Raw genomic sequence first — 25,807 nt, forward strand, 5'->3', positions numbered from 1 at the left:
ATTTTGATTGATTTGATTGAGGCTGGCAGAAATTTCAAATCCTTTGTAATCTGAATGGATTATTGGGACATGAGTAACATTTGAAGCTTACAGTAAAAAAAATCTTTGAAGTCGATATATTTGAGAAGAGAGCTCCATTAAGAGATTTTTTGCCGAGTGGACTGTCTCTTCCAAAAACATATCATTTTGTAATGCTTTGAACCGTTCATTTTGTAGCTGGAGTCTTCGGCTGGTAGCTGAGGCTCTCCTTGGTATAGGGGTGGGTGGTTATGATAGGTAGGAAGAAAAATTAGGTCATTGTGATGGAAAGACATCCTCTTTCAAGCGTCTGAATGATTTAAAATATTCAAAGTGTACTCCTCAAAATGTAATAACTGATTATTGGAGCTGAGCTGAAGAGATATCCCTTTGTCATGTCTAGTGTCCACAGATACAGAGACGAGATCATTGGATGTAAAATGTTTGCTGCACAATCTTGATCTAACTGATTGCGTCTAATAACTTATGTATCTGGGAATGCCCCTTAGCCATTTGTCAACATGGTAGAGTCCGTCATTGGGAAGTGATGAATGCTCACTTCAGAACCCTTACTTGCGCTGGAACTAGATCCAGGAGCAGAACACGTATGGAGGAAAGAAATTGCAGGAATATGATCGACAACTAACAACATAGAAAGGTAAAATAATTCAGATTTCAAACATTACATCTGAATGGCAGTAAAAAATAGTTCGCTTTATAAATCACACTTCCAGTTGTTTCTTGTCTTCCTTTTCTAATGGTAACTCTCAAGGAAGGCGAAATATAGCTATACTTGCTAACTGTTATACTCTTTGATGTCACTATTAAAAAACGTGCTGGAAGTCAAATATCAGTTGGAAAAGCGTCATGGGATAACCCTGTATTTCTATCTAACTTGATTACCACTAAAAAAATCACTCCTTCTTTCTAGGGCAGGCTTTATACACTTCTGGTTATAGCCAATAATCCACATAGACTTGGATTGGTCTAAAAAAAACAAATATATTTTTCAATCCTAAAGCCGGCCCTAATCAGTCGTTATGGAAACTAAAACAGCTGCAATGATAGCGCTCTTAAGCATTCTATAGTTATCTATGCGTAGGACCGATCCAACACTACCCGTACGTACTTCATAAGGAGAAGGGGTTAAAGAAATATGTATCAAATGCCAACATGGGAAAAGGGAAGGATCACCATAGTTAGGGCGTCTGCAGGTGATCAGGTGGAGTATGACCCCCAATCAATCAATGAATCTTTGTCGTTATTACCAAAAAATATTATCGCTCTGCAAAAGAATTCCAGATGGCAAAATGGTTAAAAAAAGTGAATAGTCTACAAAAAAAAGATTAAAAAAACAAATTCAGGACCCCGCTAAAAATTTTACTTTTAAAATTTATGAAAAGAGAATCAAGCCCCCTCCCAAAAAAAAAATAATAATAATAAAGAAAAGGGCCTTGCACATTTATCTTTGACCCAAGTCCGCTCACGCTAAAATTGGCCTTGTTCTATTTATAAATCAAAAATTAAATGATACTGTCAAATTAAAGTTGCATGGTTTTACAATTTAATTTAATTTATAGTAAGTATAAATAGCAACTTTTTTGTGTCTGTATGTATAAGTTACGACTTATACAATATCCCAACATGTACACTACATGATAAATATGTAGACAAAATAATGAATATTTTTCCTTGTTTTAAGTTGTAAATTAAGTGTTACATTTTATTATAAAAAACACTATTTCATCATTTTGGTCTGCCGACACGAGGGGATAAGATTTTGTACATATTTTTAATCTAACGCCTGTTAAATACATATCTTTCATTTTATTTTTCCGACTTCACATATTATTATTATTTATGTTTATAGTCAAATAAACTGGGATTTATCTTTGTTACTATGAGAAAAAAACCGAATTTATTTTATGCTATTAATACTAAGAATTAAATGATAAATTAAAATAATATAAATAATTAGTAGAGTAATTAATACTTATAATGAAATAAACAGCCTCAAGTAATAAACTAAAGAAAATGAGCTCATTCATTTAAATCATATTACGTTTAATATTTCTAAACCATCCCATACATTCAGAATGTAAAATTAGATTCCCAATATTGGAAATGAGATGATGACTTTCGATTTTAATAATTTTTACTATCTATGGATGATGTCATCGTCGCCCGCGTACAAGCTCAACAAAACTCTTATATAAAAACCTTGAAACATTATTTCTACACGAGAGGACGCTCTTTCCTCAAAGGCAGTTTGGCAGCTGTACAGCAATCAGCCCATACTACGATAAAGAAAAGGCAAGGAAATAAAAGGAAAGAAGAATAGTCAAAATGGCGGTGTAGATGTGTTGTTGAAAGGGAAAAAATGATTTCTAAAAATTCATATTTGCCGTGTTTTATAAGGAATTTTGGAAAATTAAAGGGTGCATTGATAGGGTAAGACCTGTTTCCATCTTTTCATCTTATTTCCCCCTTTTTTGCGAATCAATTTTCATTGAAAAGAGTCTTAATATCCTTCAAGTTCAATATAGGTCATTTGCCTTTAAGGAATGAAAGTACAGACATTCACATACATGATACATCTGTCTTGTGCGCCGCCTGGCGTTCACTTCCAAAACATAATGCAGGGATCCGCTCTGATATTACTCGGTGGATTTCTCACATTATAAATACATGGTTGTTCAATATATATAATCATTGTAGGATAATACGACCGATGTCGCTTTTCTATAAAAAAATGAGGATTTTTTTTCCAGTTTTTCTTGCTGATAAAATTATCTAAATATATATTTTTTTAAAGGGATGCATGTCCTTGTTTCATATTTTTGTAGGTCTAGATTCAATATAAACTGGATAGAATAATTTAAATTAGTCATCAACGATTCTCAATACAGATGAGAGAAATTTATGGAAGTATTATATTCTAAAATGACATATCGTTGCTTATTACTATTAGGAGGATTATCATTGAGTTCATCACTCAAATAATTCAACACAATTACGGCACAAGAATACTCCAACAATTCCTATATAAATGCTCTATTTTATTCAATATTCTTTGATCGCCTTCATCAGAGGGAAAATCATGTTTCATGTCTCTTTTAACACGTTGTAATGGAGGTGCTATATACATACATACATATTGCACTGTTTCATCGCATATTATAAATTAGTATGTGATATCCAGGTGTGGAACACTTTTTACAAGTTCGACTTGATACCTGTATCATTCACTTAATGGTACACTTTATATAAATATATACTGCATTTCATTGTTCAAGCTATTTGACATAATTAAGGAAATTACATAATGACTATAAGTGAACTACATTCATAATAATAACCTATTTTGATCAGTCCAAGTTTCGTTATGTCATTTTATGAACTTTTAAATAAAATCCACCATTTACATGCCAAAATAATTAAGTGTTAGTTCATATTTATAACAGTCTCGTAACTTCTGGATGTAATCAGTCTGGTATTATATCGCAAAAACCCATTATCCGGTCCCTTAGTAGATGCACTAAGTCGCTCTCTACTTTTTAACTCATCTTTATTCCCATGGATTTTTGTGGAATCTTTCTTTTGTTCATTTCCAAAGATTAATATATATCTTGTGTACAAAGTTTAATTTTGTACTAGTTGCAACTTTTTTAGACTGTACAAGTTACATCCAAAAAATGAGATGAATAATTTTAAATGAAGGATGCATTTAAAGTACTTGGGATGAGGATAATGCAATATATAAATGCAAAATACTATATATTGCATAAAATGATTGATATATTAGTTGTGTATTTTTTAACTATTTTGATACAAATTACAACAATATAAATATTAAGGGGCACATTGTAAAAAAACCCACAGTTATATTACTCATAAATACAAAATATCTATGTAATTTAAAAGGATCAAAATGAATTGATAGTATCAATTATTAGTTAGTGATTAGAATTACCAATACTCTAATAAAATAATGCATTTTAAGACGAATAAATTGCCATTTGTACAAGGAGCTTATACAAGTTGCAACATTTATACAACATATATATAAATATATATATATGTTTTGTACAAGTTGTAACTTGTTGTACAAGTTGCAATCATAATGAATAATTTAGAGTACTTGAGATTACGTTAATACAATAATTGATTATACTGCATCTTGTACAATCTGCTCATACATGTAGCAACTTGTACACAAGTTATATTTAAGTATAGGCTATCTACAGGGTGTCCACGATAAATTGGAACTATCTTAAAATTCAACCTGCTTGATAAAAATTGAATTTGAAGTGGATTTGTTAATATGAAAAAGTTAGACATGATATTAAACAATAAATTTATTCAACATGTCCTTCCTTCAGCAGCCACCATATTCTCCATCCTGCCCCTAAAGGATTTGCATGCCCTGACGACTTCTGCGGAATCGACAGCATTCCACTCCCTCGTAATGGAGCCCTTCAGGGCCGCGATGCTCTTGTGGATGATCTTGAACACCTCCCTCTCCAACTTCCCCTACCAGTAGTAATCACACGGATTGAGGTCGGCTGATTTGGAGTGCCAGGTGTTGCGATCCCAGAAAGTGATGTCATGGGAGTTGGAAGAGGTTAGTGGTCCTCATGGCGATGGGTGCGGGCGCTTAGTCTTATTGGAATATGAACTCCCTCCCAGCGGCCGTATCCTTCATCCAGGGGATGACGAACTCCTCCATGACTTCGCAGTACCTTATCGCGTTAACCCTTTCCTTGGGATTGAAGAAGAATAGAGGCATCACCTCACCGGTGCTGCAGATGACACCCAGGGTCATCACGGAGGCCGGGAACTTTGTGTTGAAGACCGTAGGGACCTCGTCTCTCTCCTTGGCAAGCCACCTATCATTCTGGACGTTGTAGCTTCTGTCGACAGTCCAGTTCTTCTCGTCGGAGAAGAAGATGATTCTTCCTCCATGGCTCTTCAGGTCATCATACCGTTGGTGAGCCTGGTGGCCTTCATGGATGCCGTGAGGATGTGTTGTTTGGCCATTCGGTATGACCTGTACCCGAGGTCCTCATTCATAGCTTTGGAGGCCAACTACTTGCTCACTCCACGGTTCTTGGCCAACCTGGACAAGGAAGTACCCGGCGAAGCCTTGATGGACTTCCGGAGGCCTTCAAGGAAGCGAGGAATGCGGATTCGGTCACTTCTCATATTGTGGGCCTTGCGGCAGACCTTCCCCCTCAACCTCCCAGGCATTGAAGACCCGGTACACCGTGGACTTGGGGTAGTTAAGAAGCTTGTAGATAGAAAAGGGCTTGTGTCCCGCGCGAGCCAATTCGAGGATGGCGTCTGTCCTTGCTTGTTCCATGAGGACTATTGTTTGTTGTCAAAACAATTGTGGTGGAAGTTATGGTGTATTGTTCACGCAACCTTTTATATTAGTATGATTTAACCCCGAATATCCACATTATGGATCTGGATGAAGTTTAAAGTAGTTCCAATTTATCGTGGACACCCTGCATTCCTACCCATAAAAAATGTACACTTGATTTTATTTTTTCGTTTAATTTGAATGAAATTTGGTATATTAAATTACATATTATTAAGAAACTCAAAAATAAAATTTCAAATCTATAATTCAATCCAGTTCTGAATTCTGAGCTCTTTTTCATTATGAAATTGATCAAAACTCGTCTTGAAGATACTTCTGTTTTGGATTGTAGTTCGTAAACCATTTAGGCGATGGATGTAGATAATGCATCAGTTCATAGCTATTCAACAAATTTAAAAAAAAGTTATGTTATAAAAAAATGTGGTTGAACTTCACGACTCTAAATATCTCGAACATTATATCCTCTGACTTTGATAAAAAAAATTATAAGTACAAGATCAAACCAAGATTATATTGCTATGTCTATGGGCTTGTGTGATATGAGATGTTAAATTAGTTAATATATTTGAAACTAAATTATAAAATTTGAAAATTATATGGTTTCTAGAGGTGTAATGCTCATCAAGTAAGGCAAATCTTGTAATTTTAAACCAATTCACGTCTAGTATTCATTTACATAAATGGTTATTGTTATAATATATTTATTAACTAAAATTAATGGCTTTAAAAAATGAGACTGAGCTACCATTTCAATAACTAAACAATTTATGTAGTATAATTTGAAGATTGAAGGTGCGTTATAAGGGTTGTGAGGTTTAATTTTGTTCATATGATAACAAAAAAAATCATTTAATGCTTTCTAGAGGAATAATATTGAAATATTATCGTCAAATTATACTACCTTAATTGTTTAGTTATTAAAATGCTAACTTGGTTTCATTATTTATGGTTTTTGTAATATTAATAGAACTCATACAAATAAGCAAGTTAGGTTTAATATCAACGTTATTAATTCAAAAAGATCCATGGTCTGTTTTATATCTATAAAATGTATTAAGTAAATTATTTTCTGTGTCAAATCAATACATTTGTTTTTACTCGAAGAAATGCACAAAAAGATAAATAACTATTATATACATTATTTTGGTTGCTGAATCAAATAAAACAATTTAAGTTTATACCTTAATTATCAACTCTAATCATTTTTATAATTTTCAAAAATTAAAAGATGCTAGACCTATTATATTTTTTGATGGATTGATAAATTATAATTATTATTGAAATTGATTTAAAGTGTAATTGTAGAAATAATATGTTTTATTGTTATTTTCACATTTAATTCATTTTTCATTTTTTTTTTCCTAATGGTTGAAAGAACGAATTAAGATATTGATAGCAATATGTTGCATCTTAACATAAAAACAATCTTGAACAAAAATGAGAAGATAAATGATGTATTACTCCATATAAACTCACAATCTAATATTTTATCAAGCTATTTGAGTCAATTATAGGCTTTGTATTCAAATTCGGGGGAAAATTTAAGATACACAAGAATTTTGGCAATGGTTTAGGATCTTTATTTGATTTAATATTGGCTGATACAGTCTTTCAAAAAAAATATCAATTTCGGATTCTTTTTTTGCTACTTTAAGTGCCATTGGTGGCGCCTCCATAGGGTTTATGAGAATATTAGGAGCTGACGATAATTTGTCGAATAATACAAATATGTTCCACACTCAATTTTGCTTTCTTTTTTTGTGTTGATGGGGCACATATGTAGGGATATCAGAATTACAAGATATTTTTTGGGATTAATTTATGTTTATCTTTGTTGATTGATTTTTATAATCTATTGTATGATGGACGTTTTAGTAATTATAAAATTTATTGGTATATGATGAAAATTATGCATTTATCTCTATAAGTAAAAATAATGCAGTAAAACTTAATTAATATTAATTATGAAAGTAAACAAAAATGGCTCCAATTTCATATTAAAATTGATTTTCCTTTCAATATATTGTTAAGTGTATTTATGGTTGTCCATAAAATGATAATAATAATAATTATTTTTTATTCGTAATTATGAACGATCTAAAATAGATCAGAATTTTGTCTAATTCAGTGGTCTTCAAACTAGGAGGGCCGGACCCTTCGGGGCGTGAAAGTTCCTCAGAAGGGGTACCTAAGCAGATAGAAACATTGTATTCTATCATAAGAAGAAGAAAAAAGTTGAAATGAGGGTCGTGTATGAGGGACATTCGTGCCGCATCCACGATGATCCAAAAATGACGTCACATATTGATAAAAACACAATCACATGACTTGACATTATTATTTTCTTTTAAAAGTGGGTGGATCAATGACCTCTTCCCCTCCCCCCGAGTTCTTGGGCCGTGACTAGGATTTTTTTTGGACACAACTTGAAGTCTATATTTTTTAAGGACATTTGTTTTAAAAACGACATATTTTTTGCATTCTTCAAAATTTTGACAACTCAATTTCATTATTTACTAAAACACCGTCTCTTTAAAATTTATTCAGGGGGCGTAATATCCCCACCCCATAGTCACAGGTTCGCCCAGTGCCAGCGCCTATGGGGGCACAGCGTTTCACTTATGATCAGGGGGTTTCCACATTATGGAAAACTCTGTTCTAATTAATATATATTTGTTACATACCTCAATTGATCAAGGTCACAATATCTCCTTTTCCTTCAATACAATATTTTAGATTATTTATTTCTATCAACCAATATCCTTTTTTTTTCTTGCTCGAAAATTGATCGATTTTCTTGTTATGTAGAGAAAAAACAATTTATCTTTACTATTTCAATAAGTTTGTAAGAATTATGCGAAATAAAATATTAATATGAGTTTATAAGAGATTAAACACATTGTTATATTACTTCAAAAATTGATTTTATTGGAGACAAAATTATATTAGTAATTGCTGTCTTATTCTTATTTTGTTTTCCTATGATCATGAAACAATAAATTTATGTTATATATTCTGTATTATGGATGATCAGGAAGAATTAAGTCTTATACGAGAGATTATGTATTATGAGTATATGGGAAATAACAAAAAAATTATAATCACTTGCCAAGTCTCATATCTCTCTGCTTGATTTCTTAATTTCAGACAGTCACAAAACAAAGAAGATGTTGATAGAGAGGTGTACGTAGGTAGATTTTATTCAAGAGTTCACTTGATTATATGTATGTATGCATTGCTAGATACATAATTGTATTCATTAATGTTCTTTTATTTGTTAGGCGCATTCACTCAATATCTCCAAATATATGTATATATCCTTCTTAAGGCGGGTTACTACATCTATAGAGATTTTGTAAATATACGTGTTTAAGTTAGGAACGGAGCAATATACTATGTATTTTTAAGGACGTTGCATATTATAATCTTCAAACCTCAACAATTCATCATATCAAAATCAAGAGACTGTATGATTTAAAATGAACCTTGTTTTGAGAAGGGAAAATGGCAGAAAAAAAATAAATTATTATTATTATTGTAGCTGTGGAAACTGTGTAGATAAAAATTCTGCAAGACTTAGCTGTATAATAGCTCTAAGTTAGTGAAAATGCGTTCCTTCCAAGTTGTTCAGGTGAAGTCAAGCACATTGAATGAGATCATAGGTTAATTGTAGGACATCATTAAACCTTTAAAAAAGTATCCATACATATTCTAATACAAACCATAGTCTGTGAATAGTCATTTTTTGTTATTGTTGGGACTTTAATTCTGAATCACCATGTTATGTGATTTCCTCCTTTTTGATATATCCATTCTTCTTTTAATCATTGTTATACTGTCCTTATGCTTGTTATTTTAAATTTGACTAATCGTAACTATAATGTTCAATTTTATATTGTTTGAGTTCAAGTGAAGTTGAATTTTCCCAAAAACATATCTCGGGCAAGTTCGAGATATTTTAAGAAATTTTTTGGGATTTAATATATTTGAGCTTTTTTACTTGTCTAATAAATACTCAAATTCAGCACTAATTGGAATTAGTTTATATTATTCATACAATTGTATCAACAGAGGAAATCATTTTCATCAGCATTATTCTCATTTGGAACAAAATTACAAGATATGAATACAAATATCTAAAAAATTGTATTTAATCTTCTTAAGATAAGTGTAAGTACGTTGTGTTGTGTCGGTCCTTAATTAGGACTGAAGAATACTGTCCTGTTCAGTCTCGGTCCGGTCCTGTTCAGTCCTACAAATCAGCTACCTTTATTATATTTCGTAACCTTTCATCAAAAAAATCAGAAATTACTTGGTAGTTAGCCAAATAAGTAAATCATACCAACTGTCATTTATCTTTTATGTACTCCCAAACTATCAATGTCATATAATTTCTTCGCCATTTTTAAAGCGAATTACATATTATTAAAGTCTACATACTATTTTATTCAATAGTTAAATATAATATTACTAAGTAATATTTAATAAAAAGAGAAGTTATAAATTTATATTTCTGTATAATAGCCAAAATTTAATCATTGGAATAATAAAATGGCCCATAGACAATGGTCAATAATGTAAATCCGGTGTACTTTCTAGCTGGCCCGTTAATTTGTAATTGGTAGTACTATGAAGGAATTTTATTTTCCTTAGGAGTTGTCATTATTATTTAATTTCTGAGTAGTGAACAACATCCTTTTTTCCTTCCTCTCTTGTCACAGCTGACTGTAGCTGATCTAATGAAACATAATTAGAATTATTCTTTCTCTTTACCAAAACATTCTTCAAATTGTAAGGGTTACCATGTTGATATTCGGGTTTCTTTTAACATGTCCATTTCACACTGGATTTTCACCTTTTCCAATATACATATATATTATATTAACGACAAGGGATCAAAACAAAAAATTGTATCCCTGTTCTTTCGGAATCGGAGCAAGAGTATATAATAATTTAATAATATAATTACTTTTTTTATTTATTAATAATAATACATTATTAAATAGCTGAAATAGCGAGGGGAGGCAATCTACATCTGACGTCAAAATACATAGGCTATTTTTGAGTTGGCGAAGTAACGACGGGGCCCATAACTTATTTAGTTCGCTACTTGATCACGTCACTCAACGGTCTTTTTTTTAATCAGTTTTAGTACTGGTAGTCCAAAGGACCGGTCCTAAGACTGGACTAGAGCAAATTATCCCGAACTGTGGAATGATTATACAATAACTGCTTGCAATTGTTCAGAACTTAATGAAAGCGGATAATAATTCCAGTAATCAACGTTCAAACCTCTGATTAGGGGAAAAGAAACAGAAAAATCCACGGTTGACACCAAAATACAATGTACATTTTTGTGTTAGTGCCGTGACGGTGTGAGTGGACATATTATTCCAAAATATATAATTTACATATTGATGTAAAAAAAAAAGAAGATAAACACGGCCTGACATCCTATTTGAAAATACTACTCCAATTTGAGATTTAGTTTGAAAAAGTAATTTAAAATATTCATATGTAAGGGGTGTTGTTGACATTTTGTTTCAGATGCGAGAAATACATTTTTATAAATAAATAAGGAAGTTATTTATGTACATATAAATCTACATTAAGGAAGATATAATTATGTATATCAGATTTTAATACCTTGATATACATACAAACACACTGGCACTTCCTTTTATAAAAAATGTGCAAAAATGAATTAGCAGTAAACAATTTAAAAAAAAAAAAAAGAGGTCGTTATAATATTGTTGTGTATGCTGCCGTTTGCAGGTTGTCTAAAAATTTAAATATATTGTTCATATAAATTAATATATCAACGAATTATATTTTAACCACATGACGTATTATTTAATGAGTAGAGTTGACATGTCTCTAACGAAAAAACTACGTTTAAAAATTAGAAAACGAAAATCGGTTGTTGCATGTGCTCTTTCTTCTATTTTGTTCTTTATTGATTAAGTCGCTCTGGTATTAACTTCCTTCTCTCAAGTAAGCATTCTCGTCTATAATGGTGTAAATTGTTTTATAAATGCATTGTAAAATAAATATATACGAGTTTAAATATAATTTTGATATTTTGCCTACTTTAATGTTATCTCAAATGTAAAAGGTCTCTTTTTTATAGCAGTAATTTCTCTGTCTCCCCCGCCCCCCATAATGAATTATATAACAGGCAGCTGATATTATCAAGGGTCTTAATTAAATTGTAACATACGTCTCGTTTTCGCCTTTTCTTGCGCTCTTTTTTTCCTTATAAAAGTATCAACACCAATAATTAGTCATTTTGTACATACTTTTAATCAATCAATATATTGAGATATATTGCTTATTTTATTATGTACTAGCCGGAGTACACGGCATTGCTCGGAGTTATAAGTGTCAAAAACAAACCGAGTTCATGAATTAGTAATTATAATTTGTGAGTGGCAGCATGATAGATATGATAGTCCACCTTAAGGATCTAAAAGTGTTTCTTCTGATAAAAAACTGCAACTGTCGAAGTTTGACGCATATTTACTCATATTTTGAACTCTGAAATTTTTAAATTTTACATTTTTTTATTAATAAATTAGATTTTATTTTTGTATTATATATATATCGTGGGGTTATAAAAAAAATGTCGTAACTCAAAAATTTGCTTCTCAGAATTAAGCTTATGGTTTTTCCAATTTATAGAATAAAATTAGAGGCATCTACAGTGTTAAAAAAAATAATTTTTTTTTTGCTTTTTACTGGAAAATTTAAAATTTCAATTGTTTTTTTCCAAAAATGTATTATTTGAAATTTAATTAAATTTAAAAAAAAAAAAATCCAAAAAATTTAATTTTTTCCTCAAAGAAAAAAACTAATATTTAAAATTTCTTGTGAACAGACGCGGATTTTTAAATTTTTTTAAATAAATTTAAAGGCATCTCATATCTCCTAGATGCTGTAGTTGATGTGATAAAGATTATAGACATTGTTAAGTGTTCTAGGAGCCTGGTTTTTTACTTGGCGAAGATGAGGAAAAATGGAGAAGACCTCTCCAGGATGTCAGGAAGTGGAGGGCATAATTTAAAAAGGGATACAAAGTTTTTGTTAAGGTTGGAGAAGAATATAAAGGAAAATCCCACCAGCAAGTGGATGAATCGCCTGGCCAACGACTTTTCTTTGGCTTCCAGGACCATCAGGATGGCTAAAAAGCATAACTTGGGATTAGTTTGTTTCACAAGGATCCCACGTCACCTTCTGACAGAGGGTATGAGAGCCAGGAGGCAACATGCAACATGGACTCAATGGGTCAATTGTGAAAACTTCTTGGGAAAAAAAGATTTTCACAGTTGATCAATTCTACAACCGCCGGAACGACCGCTGGCTTGTGCGAACAAAATAAGAGGTCCAAGGGATTTACCACACCAAATATGGATGGAAAGAGGCTGTCTCTGTTCCTTTTGAAGGCCGGATTTAATATAGGACAGGAGGCTTACAATAAGGTGCTTAGGTACACCATCTTACCATGGCCGAAGATCAACTACCCGGAGGGTAACTACGTGTGGACTCAGAACGGCCCCCCCTCTCACACGTCTGCCAAGTGCCAAAAGTTATGTGTTAATAACATTGCTCGATTCTGGTCCAAAGAGATATCGCCCCTTCCTCACCAGATTTAAACCCAATCGACTTTTCTATATGGAGCACTTTTGAGGACCTCATACTTAAACGTGGACTCACTGAAGTCCTCTATAGTCGCTGCTGCATGGGACAACTTTTTAGAGTTGTGTATCATCAACTCCTGCATGACCTTCAGGTGACGTGTAAAACTGTGATTGATAATTAAAGTTATAAGATCGAGTGAAAAAAGTTTAGCAAAAGCCTCGTCTACATGTCTTGCTAACATTATTTTTTCCCCTATTATTGGAAATATAAAATTATTGATGTATTTCTAAATCCATCTCTCCAGTCCACGTTTTCCTGCCCCTGCCCTGTACATGTAACTACTTACTTTATGAAAAATTGTTTGTGAGTATGTATATTTTTCATAGTTACTGATTTGATCAATACATATAGATTGTTATACTGGTGCAAGGTCATGTGCATTTAGTAATTCATTATTGAATATATATATATTTTCCTTATGAGGGTACTTAGTTAGAAATCTATAATAATAATTAATACGAAATTTTAAGGAATTCTTTTTGATATTTTATCCGGTTTATTAACATCGATTTGTTTATCCGTTTTATTATCAATTAGTGATAATCTATATTTTGCAAACTAAGTCTGCTACTTACATACATATAATTATTATTAAAACTCTCATAACCCATTATTGGTCTAGTCAATATTTTTGGTAACTTAAAGATGCTCAAAAAATCTCTTCGTAATATCAACATAACGAAATCAAGAACCAAGTGACACTCATTTTGCTAATCAGAAGACATTTTTGTAAGTCACTAAAGCTTTGATTTTAATATTCTTCCAATCATTTCAACTATAGAGCAAGGATGAACGGACTTTAGAAAACCCTGATGCAGTTAACCTTTTTTTTGTATTAATTCACAACAAATGAATCTGAAATTACTATCTTTATAGCTATCCGAATGCATATGGGTATTACAAGTATCCCTACTATTGAAGATTAGTGGGCTACAGATATCAAAGTCCCGCAAATTGTGAACCTGATATCTTACAAATGATGTATTCTTCTAAAGAGATTGATTTACTTCAATGACAACAATCCAGCTTCCAAAATACATAATTTTTTCAAAATTTGTTTCCGTTTCCTCAAATCTGTTTTCAGAAATAAACCTGAAGCTACTAAACAGTCAATTGATGAAGTGATGGAAGACAGCTGGTTATCTTTAGAGCAAGTGACTGGTTTTGGTAGCTTCATAATTTGGCAATTTAGCCAAAATTTCATAACTCCAAAATAATATTTTATTCAAATCGGTCCTATTCTGATCCCTCATCGAATTCTATGAGTGCCCCATAAAGGGTTAAAAACTCTTTTCATATAAGAAAACATGGAAGCAGCAAAACTGTCATAAAATCAGGAAGACAGTGGGAAAAAGCAAAACAAAAAAAAACCCGGTGTTTGTGCACTTTACAGAAATATAAACATAAGTCAAATTTCAATCTACTTAAATTGCAGAATTTGGACTACTTTCTAAATGGTTGTTCTGATCAATTGTTTATAGTTAAATGTTATGTTATAACTGAATCATTTCAAGCGAATCATAGAATTTGGAGTGTTTCTCCTTGGATATGGATAGTGATGAAAATTGTGTGTATTTTGGGCATGTTAAAAAAATCAACTGAAAATCAACATCGTGACCCTTACAATTTGAGGAATGTTTTGGGGAGAGCAGCTTAGCTGTCATGACGTTTCATTAGATCAGCTACAATCAGCTGTGACGAGGAAGGAGGGGAGAAGGAAAGGACAATGATGAGAATTAATTCGATGTCGATCCTCAAGTCCAACAAGGACTTACAATTATAACTATGCAAAAAATATTCAAGATTACTCTCCGTCTTTTATGATCACACACTAATCTTCAATCAGGTTTTGAATAAAATCGAAGGTAGTAGGAAAAGAAGTTCACCACTCACGACTTAGATAATAATGATAACAGCGGAGGAAAAGAAAACTAATTCCTCAAATTATCAATTAAAAAAAAAAAAAAAAAAAAAAAAAAAAAGACCTGATGGTTGTCACTAGATATAGCTGTAGTTACGGGACTTAATGCGTACGATAAGTAATAAATTAGTGTGTTACCCTGTTTTCTATTGTATATGTTGATGCTCGTATATGTAGAAAAATTCAACTTTTTTTTTAAATTTAAACCTTGTCTATGGTTCAAATTTCGGTTAATCCAAATTTATTTAAATTGGTAATTTGAAGGATTTTTTTAACAAATGTACAACATTATTTAAAAGTGTTGTTTTTTGTGGATTATAAACTTGTGTATAATTTTTTTTTACATTTATCCTGTTTCAGACTTTAAAAATAGGAATTTACTTTGATGACTTTATAAAATAAATTGATTTTACATTATTTGTTTTGCCATGTTTAACATATGAAAATTCTCAAAATATTATGTAAATATTTTTTTTTCATTGTGAATTTTTTTATGATTATTTTTTATTATAGGAAAGCTTATTGCAAATATAATATACATACATGGCTTGTGTATGGTTCCTACCCTGCTATTAATACGTTTCTCGTGGATTAAAATTTTAAAAAAAGTATTCAGATTTTCTATTTATTGACGGGAACCCGTTTTTAAACTTGTATTTGTCATATACGAGGTGTGTTCAAAAAGAAAGATGCCTTTTCAAATTGCGCGGGCAAGGTACATTTTTTATATTCATACACTCGCCACTAACATATATTTACTGTATCAGTTATATAATATTTTCTTTTCTTTGTGAGATCCATAACAGTCTGAAGTATTTTGCGTGTTTGGCGATTTTTTTCTATTCAAAACATGGATCAAAGAATTTGCATCAAATTTTGTTTAAAAAATGGAAATTAAGTCCTCCAAAACACTTGAAATGTTGACAAGGGTAGACGTTGAAACTTATGTATATATATATTTTTTTTTTTACAAGTGGTAGTGACTCTTCCAAGATGCTCGGAAAGATACCAATGACAAGCCTTGCTCTAGACGCCCAAGCACGTCAACAACAGAAGAAAACGTTGAGCCAGTGAAGAAAATTATTTTGAAAACCGTCGAATCACTATCAGAGAAGTTGCTGAGGATATTGACATATTGGTTGGCTCTTATCATAATTTTTGTTCGAACGTTTTGGGCATGAGACGAGTGTCAGCGAAGTATGTTCTGAAACTACTTAATTATAACCAAAAGAATTGTCGTATTTTTTGGCCAAAAACAACAACACAATCATGCCTCTATATTCACCGGATTTGACCGCATGTGACATTTTCTTGTTCCCAAAACTGAAGAAAACTATGATAGGACGGAGATTTGCAACGATTCAGGAGGCAAAGACTGCATAGATAGAAGAGCTCAAGGCTTTACCGAAAAGTGCTTATGAGAAGTACTTCGAGGAAGGGAAAAACCTTGGCACAAGTGTATTGTATCTGAAGGGGATATCATCAATAGTGATGAATAAACAAATATTTTGTCCTTGTCACCTTTCTTTTTGAGCACATCCCGTATATGTTACTATTGACGGGTATTTACCCTTTTGTATGTGTACTTATTTACATGTGATGACTGAGCCAACGAATAATTTATAGTTTTTTATGAGGGCATCCTGAATAAGTTGGCCCACACGTCATAGTTTCTCTGACTATCCCTAAATTGGAGACAGCGACAGAGGACAGTTTAAAATCAACTCTCGCAACCTTTTAATAATAAGGGTATAGGTTTTGTACGTCAATCGTAGGGACGCAAAGTGAAGGGAAGAATATATTTGCCTGAGAAAGACAAGACGCGAAGTGGAGCGAAGAATACATTGTTCTCGACTTTTCCGAGTTATTCGTTCAGTTAGTACTTCGAAGGGTCACGAAAGTAGATTAGGGATTGTGTGGAAGAAGTTGTGGGGGTGAGTTCTCTTGGAGACCATCTGTTGACTGAGAGAGGAGGCCGAAGGAGATCATATCTAATTATGTAAGCCATTAAGACTTTTTCTTATATCTAGCACGATCATGACAATATAATTAATTTCAGGAATACTTTGCACGAGAATCGATGTGTGCAAATTCGTACTGTATTCTTCCCTTCAATTCGCGTCCCTGCGCTTGACGTACCAAATTTGTTTCCTTAGTATTAAAAGGTTGCGAGAGTTGAATTTGAACTATCCTCTATCGCTGTCTCCAATTTGGGGATAGAAAGAGAAAGTATTACGTGTGGGCCAACTTATACAGGATACCCTTGTATGACGTCACTATCTGTCTCAAAAACTTAGGATTACGTGACTATGAATCGTCCGTTTCCCTCACTCATCACCAGGAATCCATTTAAAGGTTGGGGAGAAAGGTGTTTCATAGAAGTGACGCCATACTTTGATTCATGCAACTTTATATTGCCATTGCATTTCAAAAAGTTGCGGGTAAATGACCTCTTGTCCCCTTCCTGTTCCAGCACCTATATATCGTGGTTACACTTTCTACTAGAGGTGTATAAAACATGTCCTAGAAAGGAGGAACCGCTTTTTCTAGTTGATAATCTGAATAACATTTTTATTTTCTAAAGCTGTTGTCATAATGGAATCCCTGACAATTTGGATAAAGTTTTGGAAGAGAGCCGCCCAGCTGTTATGACGTTTTATTAGATCAGCTATAAGCAATTGTCTCGAGGGATGAGGAGGAGAAGGAAGTACACAAGTAGTTTGGCAAGAATTACTCCGAAGTCGATTTTCAATTCTGCGCTGAGTTGGGAAAGGACTTACAATTATAACTCCGCAACAAATCCTCAGGGTTTTGCTCCGTCTAATACAAATACAAACGTTCAATCGAGCTTTGAATGAAATTGTATTTAATAGAAAAGGAAGTTCACTCCTCCGGAGTAAAATAATAATGAACACAGCCGAGGAATAGAAAATTCATTTTTCAGATTACTCTTTCCAAAATAGCGGACCAACTAAAAAATACACACAATTTACATCACTACTTTATATTCATATGTTTTCTCCTCACGAATGAAAGAATAATGATAATACCAACAATAAAACTCACACTCTAAAAATTGCTTAGAATTTACAAATTAGCCATGAATTTTATAATTATTTACAAATATTTAGAATAACAAGCTCTACCAAGTCCAAATTTAAAGTAAAAAAAAAAATCGATACAAAATTTCGTAGAGCTATTCTCTCCCTGTAAATGCAACTTTGATTAATCACTTTGAAAAAATGGGGAGTCCATTTCCACGTATCCAATAGGAAGCCACCTTAATAGCTACTCTACACTGGATGTCGAAAAAGTAATGAGACCTTATAAAAATACAGTTTTGAATAGTTGTTGTTGATTAAATCAATAAGTTCTGATTAATTCTGAATAGCTTAGATTCTGAGCCTTCAATTGATGTACATGTTGTAAACAAACATTATGTATATGTCGCGATGGAGGCAGGAAGAGTCACCATAGGCAATTTTATCCGCGCCGGGAGGACCACCTTGGACATCATGAAGGCCTTAAACGTCAGCAAGGCACAGTCTGTCAGTTTAGAAATCGTTAGGCCGTTGGTGACAAACTTAAGAGTGGGAGATCCACTAGAGTGATGCCTGAAGATATCGTGGAGGCCTTTAAGGTTAACCCAACAATGAAGATGTCAGAGTACAACAACAAGAAGAAGGTACATCGGTCTCCTGTGAACAAGGCCATCTGAAAGGCTGGAGGAAGGTCACTTAGAAGAATCAAGAGGTCAATCCTATTTCAACGACAAAAAAAAATGTATTCAGCGATGTCAACAACTTTTGAATGATCGGAAGCACAACGGTAACCGGTTAATTTTTTTCTCTGATGAGAAAACCTTTACCGTTGACCCCTTTTACAACAAGCAAAATGATTAGTGGTATGCTTTGGTAAGGCTGAGAACAACATCAGGACAGTCACCAAGACCAATTGTCCGGCCTCTGTGAAGATTTTGGGGATTGTGACACCAACTAGAGAAAAAATGCCTCTTATTTGGTTTCCTTTTCAACAACAGTTATCCACAGCCGATAACTTGAAGGAAGATGTGGTCCCATTGATCACCAAGACCATGAATAGGTCTAAAAAGGCCACGTACGTATTTCAGTAGTACGGGCTCCGTACAGTGGTACAGTGCTAATATTGTGTAATAGAGTGGATCGATAACAAAATGAACTTCTGGTCCAAGAACATTTGCCCCCTCAAAGCCCAGATCTGAATCCACTGGAATACTCCATTTGGTGGCAAATTTAGAAGAAAGCCTGCAATGTCCGGTACCCGAATATTGATGCCTTGAAGACCTCCGTTAACCAGCAGTGGACAATCATGAAATGGACCACGTTGCCAATGTCTCTAGAGGCGGTTGGAGAGTGTCATTGAGGATTGATGAGGGCCAGATTTATAATTATTGTGGATTGTTATAGTAAAAAATATTATAAAATAAAATTTTCTATGTACAACATCATCCTGAGTATTTTAATGACTACTTAGAGGCAGGTCTCAGTACTTTTTCTACACCCGGTACATCCTTCAGGAAACATATTGAATTTATTTAAAGTATAAGAAATCTAATATATAAATAAAGTCCCTAATGTCTGACTTGTTGATTATGTAATAATTAAATATAATCATCTTGTTAATAATTAATCACGCTATGTTTATATTTATTTCAGTCTTTTATGTATGGTACTAATATAGGACCAAAGCAGTTCAAATGTCATCATTTTGAACAATATGTATGAATCTTCTTCTGGACAACGCATTTTCTCCTTGGCATACAAAAATGCTACAACATAAGTTAGTTAGAGGTAAGTTAATTACTATGAATTTCTCAAGGACGCTCTACTTATTATATGTCATTAAAGCAACTACATGATATGTTCATACATTCCGAAGGACTTGAAACAAAAAGAGTTGTTCTTCCTCCTCTTCAAAGTAATGGGGTCACTTTTTCATCTCAAATAAAGGGGTCACATTTAGAATGACCTCATTTATATTTTCTTATTAGAAAAACGCGTAGTTTGTGTATGTATGTACAATGTAAATATACAGACTCGTACACTCAATTACTAAGTCAGGCGACACATTTACAACACTTGATAGTATTATGTAGAAGAATATAAATAGTCGTTGTACTTATAATTCCATGCCCCCGTATGTAATTGACACCAATATATTTTCTCCCTCATATTGTCTTTTTGTTCTTTACAATTAGTTGATGGATTATCTGGTAGACAACCTGACGGAACACGTTTCTAAAAAGGATTTGATTCAATTGTAGTTCTACCTATATAAAAAAATAAAATATATATATTTGTGGGGTTAGTGCAAAAGTGACGAAACTGACCTATTTTTTCATATATTCAATATAAGTAGAGATTGGATTTGTGTATGATTACGAGGAAAAGGAAGGAGCAAGACTCATTTTATTACTGAATTGAGAGTATTGTTAATATCAGCTGCTTTTGGAGGGAAAAGATGAATTACTGCTATTGAAAATAGCGGTAGTAAAAATAAAATGTTATAATTATAGTTTAATTCACAGATATATATATTTTTTTATTTTCACATTTTTAAATCAATTTACATCAAAGATAGGCGATAATTCTTCTTTGAGAGGGAAATGTTACACACCCTTGACTGATCAAATAATGAACAAAAAAGAAGAAAGAACTCACCCATCAACCGTTTTTCATTTTCTAATTGCTATGCTTCGTTTTTTGTTTACACGGATCCCTTCTTTAATTATAAGTTTGTTAAATGTATATAGAATCTGTTATGACAAGTTTTTTTTTCTTCTCCATACGTCATGATATGCAACAATAGTTAATAAATAATGTCCCTGACACAAAAAGTCAAAATGCTAATGATTCCTGTAGAAAAGTCACTTACGACGTGTTTGCCTCGTAAATTTTATCCTGGTCTATTGTCTTGACATTCAATTACGACGATTTTGTACCAACTTTTACATTTTAAGAGTGGTGCCACGCAGCTAGTGCAAAATTGACGTTACTGTTACTTACGTAAATTTTCCAATGTATATTTTTGATACATTTGTAGTTAAGTTACATTGCCAGAATCAGCCTAAAAACTTGTCAGTCATAAAATTGTATCTCTATTAATATGTTCTGTATTGCTTATAAAGTCAGATCAAAATAAAAAATAAGGAAATATGGATTTGTCAGTTACGTCACTTTCGCACTAACCTCACGATCATTAGGTACTTCCTTTATATCTTTCACTGCCTCGCTTAATGTCGCTTTTCAGTGGATCATTAGACTGTCTTGCTTTCGGGGTAATACCTGGTAGTGAATCAATCTTGCACCACTTTGCACGTTGTACTTCATTTTAATCTGAATCAAGTCAAATGAACTCACACTTAATCAAACATCACCTTCATCAAGAACAACATTACAAAATATCCGGAGTATTTTTAAGTATAATTACACCTTCTCAAAATGTACTCTTTTTGCGGTAACCATGGCCTCCTGTCTCGGCCTAAAGGTATTGTCGTCACTGACGTAGTCACAGGGCATATCAGTCCACTCCTTCTGAGGGGAACCTGTGAGGGAATCAACATTATGGTGGGGCATTAAACAAGTCTTGCTCACCACAAAACTCTAGATTCAATAATCCAGTGGCGAGTAGTAGGGCATTGAGGGGGTCACACGTTTGAAGGGCAGAAATCGGCGATGTTTTCCTTACACCAAGCTTGAGTTGTTAATGTCTTATTTCCAGGTTCTGAGTCTTGTTGACAACAGTAATCCCTTTGGGGTACTTAGCATTTAACCAGAGCTTCAAACCCTCTTTCATCACCTCATGGTATTCCTTTCCTTCAATTTCATGAAGTCTTCAGTGACAATCTTGTTGTGTCCTCCACTTCTTTTCTGTATGGAAAGGCTCTCACCGCTGTTGATGAGCCTCATGCGCCTATGGAAAAGCTCAACAGAGCAATTCAAGATGTCTGCGACCTTTCTTTACAGAGTGTTGGGTGCAGAGAAGATCTGGAATCCGTTGTCTTTTTGCCTCTATTGTCACTGTTTGTCGAAGTATCACAACCAATAATACGACATTTGAAACAAATAAATTTTGGAATAATTTCTTTTTAATAAACCAACATAACAATGGCTTTATGGAGCTATAATTGGCGTGCACCTAATTTTTTTTACGCACACTCAAAAAAAGAACATTATTTATTAACTTGGCCGGCAATGAAAGCCTCCATGTGAACTTGGAAGGCTGTTCATACATGTCATATTTAGCTGTGGCTCACCTAAGAGGAGCAGCAGGGTTTGAACTTCACTTGTCACCAAATGCTGAAGTCCGGCGGGTTGAGGTACGGACTCTGGGGTGGCCAGAAGTTAATTAAGAATACTCCCTTACAACACTGCATACGGAATGCTTGATGATTTTGGGTTAAGAATCGTCTATCCTCAAACCTATTTGAATTCCTTCGAGCAACTTTGACGATCTTTGAGTCGTTAAACCGGTTTAATGACTTTATTTTTGCGAATTTGTCATTATACACAAAAAAGTAAGAAATTGCACTTGTTATATGTTCTTGAGTATTTTATTTATCACTAAAAACTTTTGTACAGCTTGTTTTTTTAATAAATTGAGTGGTTTAAGATGTGCTCAATGATTTGTGGCTTCCATGTTGTATCAAAGATAATGTTATGACTATCCCTTCAACAAGGTTTACATTGTGCTATGTATGTTATGTTTGATAAAATAGGGCAACTATAAATGCATAAAGTTCAATTTTTTATCTTATTTACTCTATTGCAGTGGTTCTCAAACTGTAGTATGCATACAACCGGTGCCACACAACTCCCTTTTTATCATTATGCGTCGGCTTGAGTAAGGCTGTTATAAATAAATAAAGGTCAATTTTTTTTTGGAAATAATCGTGGTACATGAAAGTCTTGTTATATTTTCTTAGGTGCTATGCAAATGTAAAAAATTTGACCTAGTGCATATCCCTATCAAGTTATTTTTTTTATAACATGACACGAATAAAATTAAAAGAAGAAGAAAAACAGATTTTTTTTATTCACCTTATAACTATGTAAATATAACAAAGTCAATATAAAGATAAATCATTTACTAGTTACATTGCTTTCAATAATTTAGAGCAAAGCTTTTCAAACTGTGCATGTCGTTATTTTTATTGTATCTTGCAACCTTTCCTTCCAAATGTAACATAAAAACTCAGAATCAGTTAATAGCTAGAAAGTTATTCTCAAATGTGGAATTATTGTTCATTCATTGTTTGGGAATTGCTCGAAAACAAGAGCTAATTCGAGCGTAACAAATAAACCTTCAGAACACTCATGAAACCGACTAACTTTTTGAAATAAATCAAAATACACTCTATTTCCCTGTCAGTTGATTTCATGAGTTCACTCTTGTATAATTTGAAGCAGCAGACTACGTACTATGAGAAACTCAATAAGGGTATTACACAAAATTTTAATTTTACATTAATTTATATAAAACTTATGCTTATAATTTGTATAATTTCATACTCAGTTCTTGATTCTTATATTGATAAAATTATCAATTTAATTTACATAATAATTAACAGTTTGCAATAGAAAAAATATATAGTAGGACCGACCACCTGATGTTTTTTTCAAATGTTTCCTTTCACTTTTTGACAGTAAAAGCTGGACTTGATGAGGAAGAGAAGTAGAAAAGTTGACAGCTGACAATACATAGTAAATTATAATGTTAGTGGAAGGGGCGTTGCTGTGGTTTGTCATTCTTTTTTTGGAGGGGGGAGGGGGCTTTGGTCCAAAAAGTATCGACACAGCTCCCCCTCCATTTTTTATTATAACTAGTCCTGCAAATCGTGTACATTTTTTAGCTTACTCATTGTTTTGATGGGTAAGCAAAATGAAGAGTTAATTTTCTTTTCCTAAGCTGTTGTCGTTATTATTTAATCATTTAGGAGTGAACTTAATTTTCTACTGCATACAACTGATCATTGTTATATACGAAACCGGATTGAGCATTATTGTGTACTCATAAAAGATGGAGAGTAACCCTAAATATTTGTTGGGGAGTTTTTATTGCAAGTCTTTCTTAGACTTAGAGTAGAATTGAGGATAGACATCGGAGTAATTCTTGCCTATGACCTTGTTTATTGTCATCTCCCCTCCGTCACAGCTGCATGTAGCTGATCTAATGAAACGTCATGACAGCTTAGCTGCTCTCCGCCATAACATTTGTCGAATTGTTAGAGTTGTTGATTTTAGCAATTTTATTGTTAACATACCTACAATGCTCTCGATTGGGATCACTGGTTATTCGACCGAGTATACTGCAATTCAAAGAGGGGTGGATTTGGATAAAAAGATCTTCAACCAATATACTTGATTGAAAACAAAAACATGAAAATCCCCTATGTTAAATTCAGGAATGCTCAAAAGCGTGCTCGTTGGAGGGACTCTAGTTTAAAAAAGCTTATGAAATACTCTTTAAAGATATATTTTTTGTATACAACAATCTAATTATATACAATAGGTATGTATATTTGGTAAAATATATTAATAACTACATATCTCCCTCCCAATACAACTACACGTTCAGTAACATAAAATCAATTAATTTTTATTTGAAAAATATATATAATTTACAAGATATTTACTAGCTATTATTTTAAATGCACAATCCTCATTAAAATATTTTTCTGATTCTATATATTATTATGTTGTAGTATACATAGTGAGTGAGTCTACATGTACTGCCTATAATTTTGACTATATCTATACATCAGCTAATTTATGATTGCATATAATAGACAAGCACATGTGGACATTTATTCTATATCATCTGAATTCATATACATATTTATTTAGTGGACTGAATCATTTACATGTAATTATTATTTGTAGCTTTACCAGTATAGGTATGGTCCTACATAGTAGTTCACGTTCTATATGTAGAGATATATACCTAGTTACCTACTTGAAAAAAAGAATGTTTTAACCTTCTTTCAATAATATACGTCATGTGCCTAGACATTTGTTTTTTAAATAAGACAATATTTAGGTTCACATATTATATATTATGTACATAAAGCGTTGCATTAGTATCTTCAGTTCAAAAGGTCATTGACAATAAAAATATTTGTTGAATAATTATTATATATACAATGTATGTATATAGGTATGTTACTCTCTTCTTCTTGATTTGGTTGAGTTCTTAACTCCGTCTACTGCATAAATACGTATAGAGTTGTACAAAATATGACTTACAACGCGTACATTATTTTTTTCGTTAGCAATCTGAAGACTGTTTTTTTTTAAATTTCCAAAGCTGTTATCATCATTCTTTAATTCTTTAGGAGAGGAAATCTAAGTATGAAATAACAAAAAAGACTAAAACTGAGGGATTTTTGGAGAATTAGTAGAGTATGTTAGTTCTTGTTGGAGTCAGAGTAGAATTAAATCAAAAATCAATATATATATATATTTAAATTCATAGCCCACCCCATATGGACGCCCATGGCTTACTCGTCTATAAATGTATTTAATGTTTTTAATAATGGGTTCGGGTAATACCCTGCACTTCAATGAAAAAAAATAAACGTATATAATTCGTAAAAAGTGATACTTGTCGATGTGTAAAATTTAAAAACGTATTTGAATCCTTATATTTGGCGCGTACTCTTTTTCATTCGTGTATTAGTCATATATTTATTAGTATTGAATGGTAATTTCGTTTTTGTATGAGTACTTATGTACAAGAGAGATGTC

General features: G+C 32.7%; 1 protein-coding gene and 1 long non-coding RNA gene across 5 annotated transcripts in view; one reads left to right on the forward strand and one right to left on the reverse strand.

Moving 5' to 3' along the window:
* Positions 1 to 2,333: 2,333 nt before the first annotated feature.
* LOC121117685 (ecdysone receptor) overlaps positions 2,334 to 25,807 on the forward strand; it is a 41,580-nt gene continuing 18,106 nt past the window's right edge. Inside the window, exons 1-4 of one of the 3 annotated variants that reach the window (XR_011780350.1) lie at positions 2,348 to 2,469; positions 19,718 to 19,852; positions 19,910 to 20,198; positions 20,260 to 21,267. The gene's annotated coding sequence lies outside the window, so the exon portion shown is untranslated. Of the gene's footprint in view, positions 2,470 to 19,717; positions 19,853 to 19,909; positions 20,199 to 20,259; positions 21,268 to 25,807 lie in introns of those variants that run through there. The other 2 variants (XM_040712152.2, XM_071888891.1) reach the window with 2 other exon arrangements.
* Positions 19,681 to 24,609, reverse strand: LOC121117686 (uncharacterized). 2 transcript variants are annotated; one of them, XR_005864219.2, is made up of 3 exons: positions 21,494 to 24,609; positions 20,392 to 21,438; positions 19,681 to 20,331 (listed from the first exon to the last, which is right to left on the reverse strand). It is a non-coding gene; the product is annotated as an uncharacterized lncRNA (long non-coding RNA). The 2 variants fall into 2 exon arrangements; XR_011780351.1 differs by having other exon boundaries at positions 20,392 to 24,609.

This window comes from Lepeophtheirus salmonis, chromosome 5, assembly GCF_016086655.4.
Source record: "Lepeophtheirus salmonis chromosome 5, UVic_Lsal_1.4, whole genome shotgun sequence".
Lineage (NCBI taxonomy): Eukaryota > Metazoa > Arthropoda > Copepoda > Siphonostomatoida > Caligidae > Lepeophtheirus > Lepeophtheirus salmonis.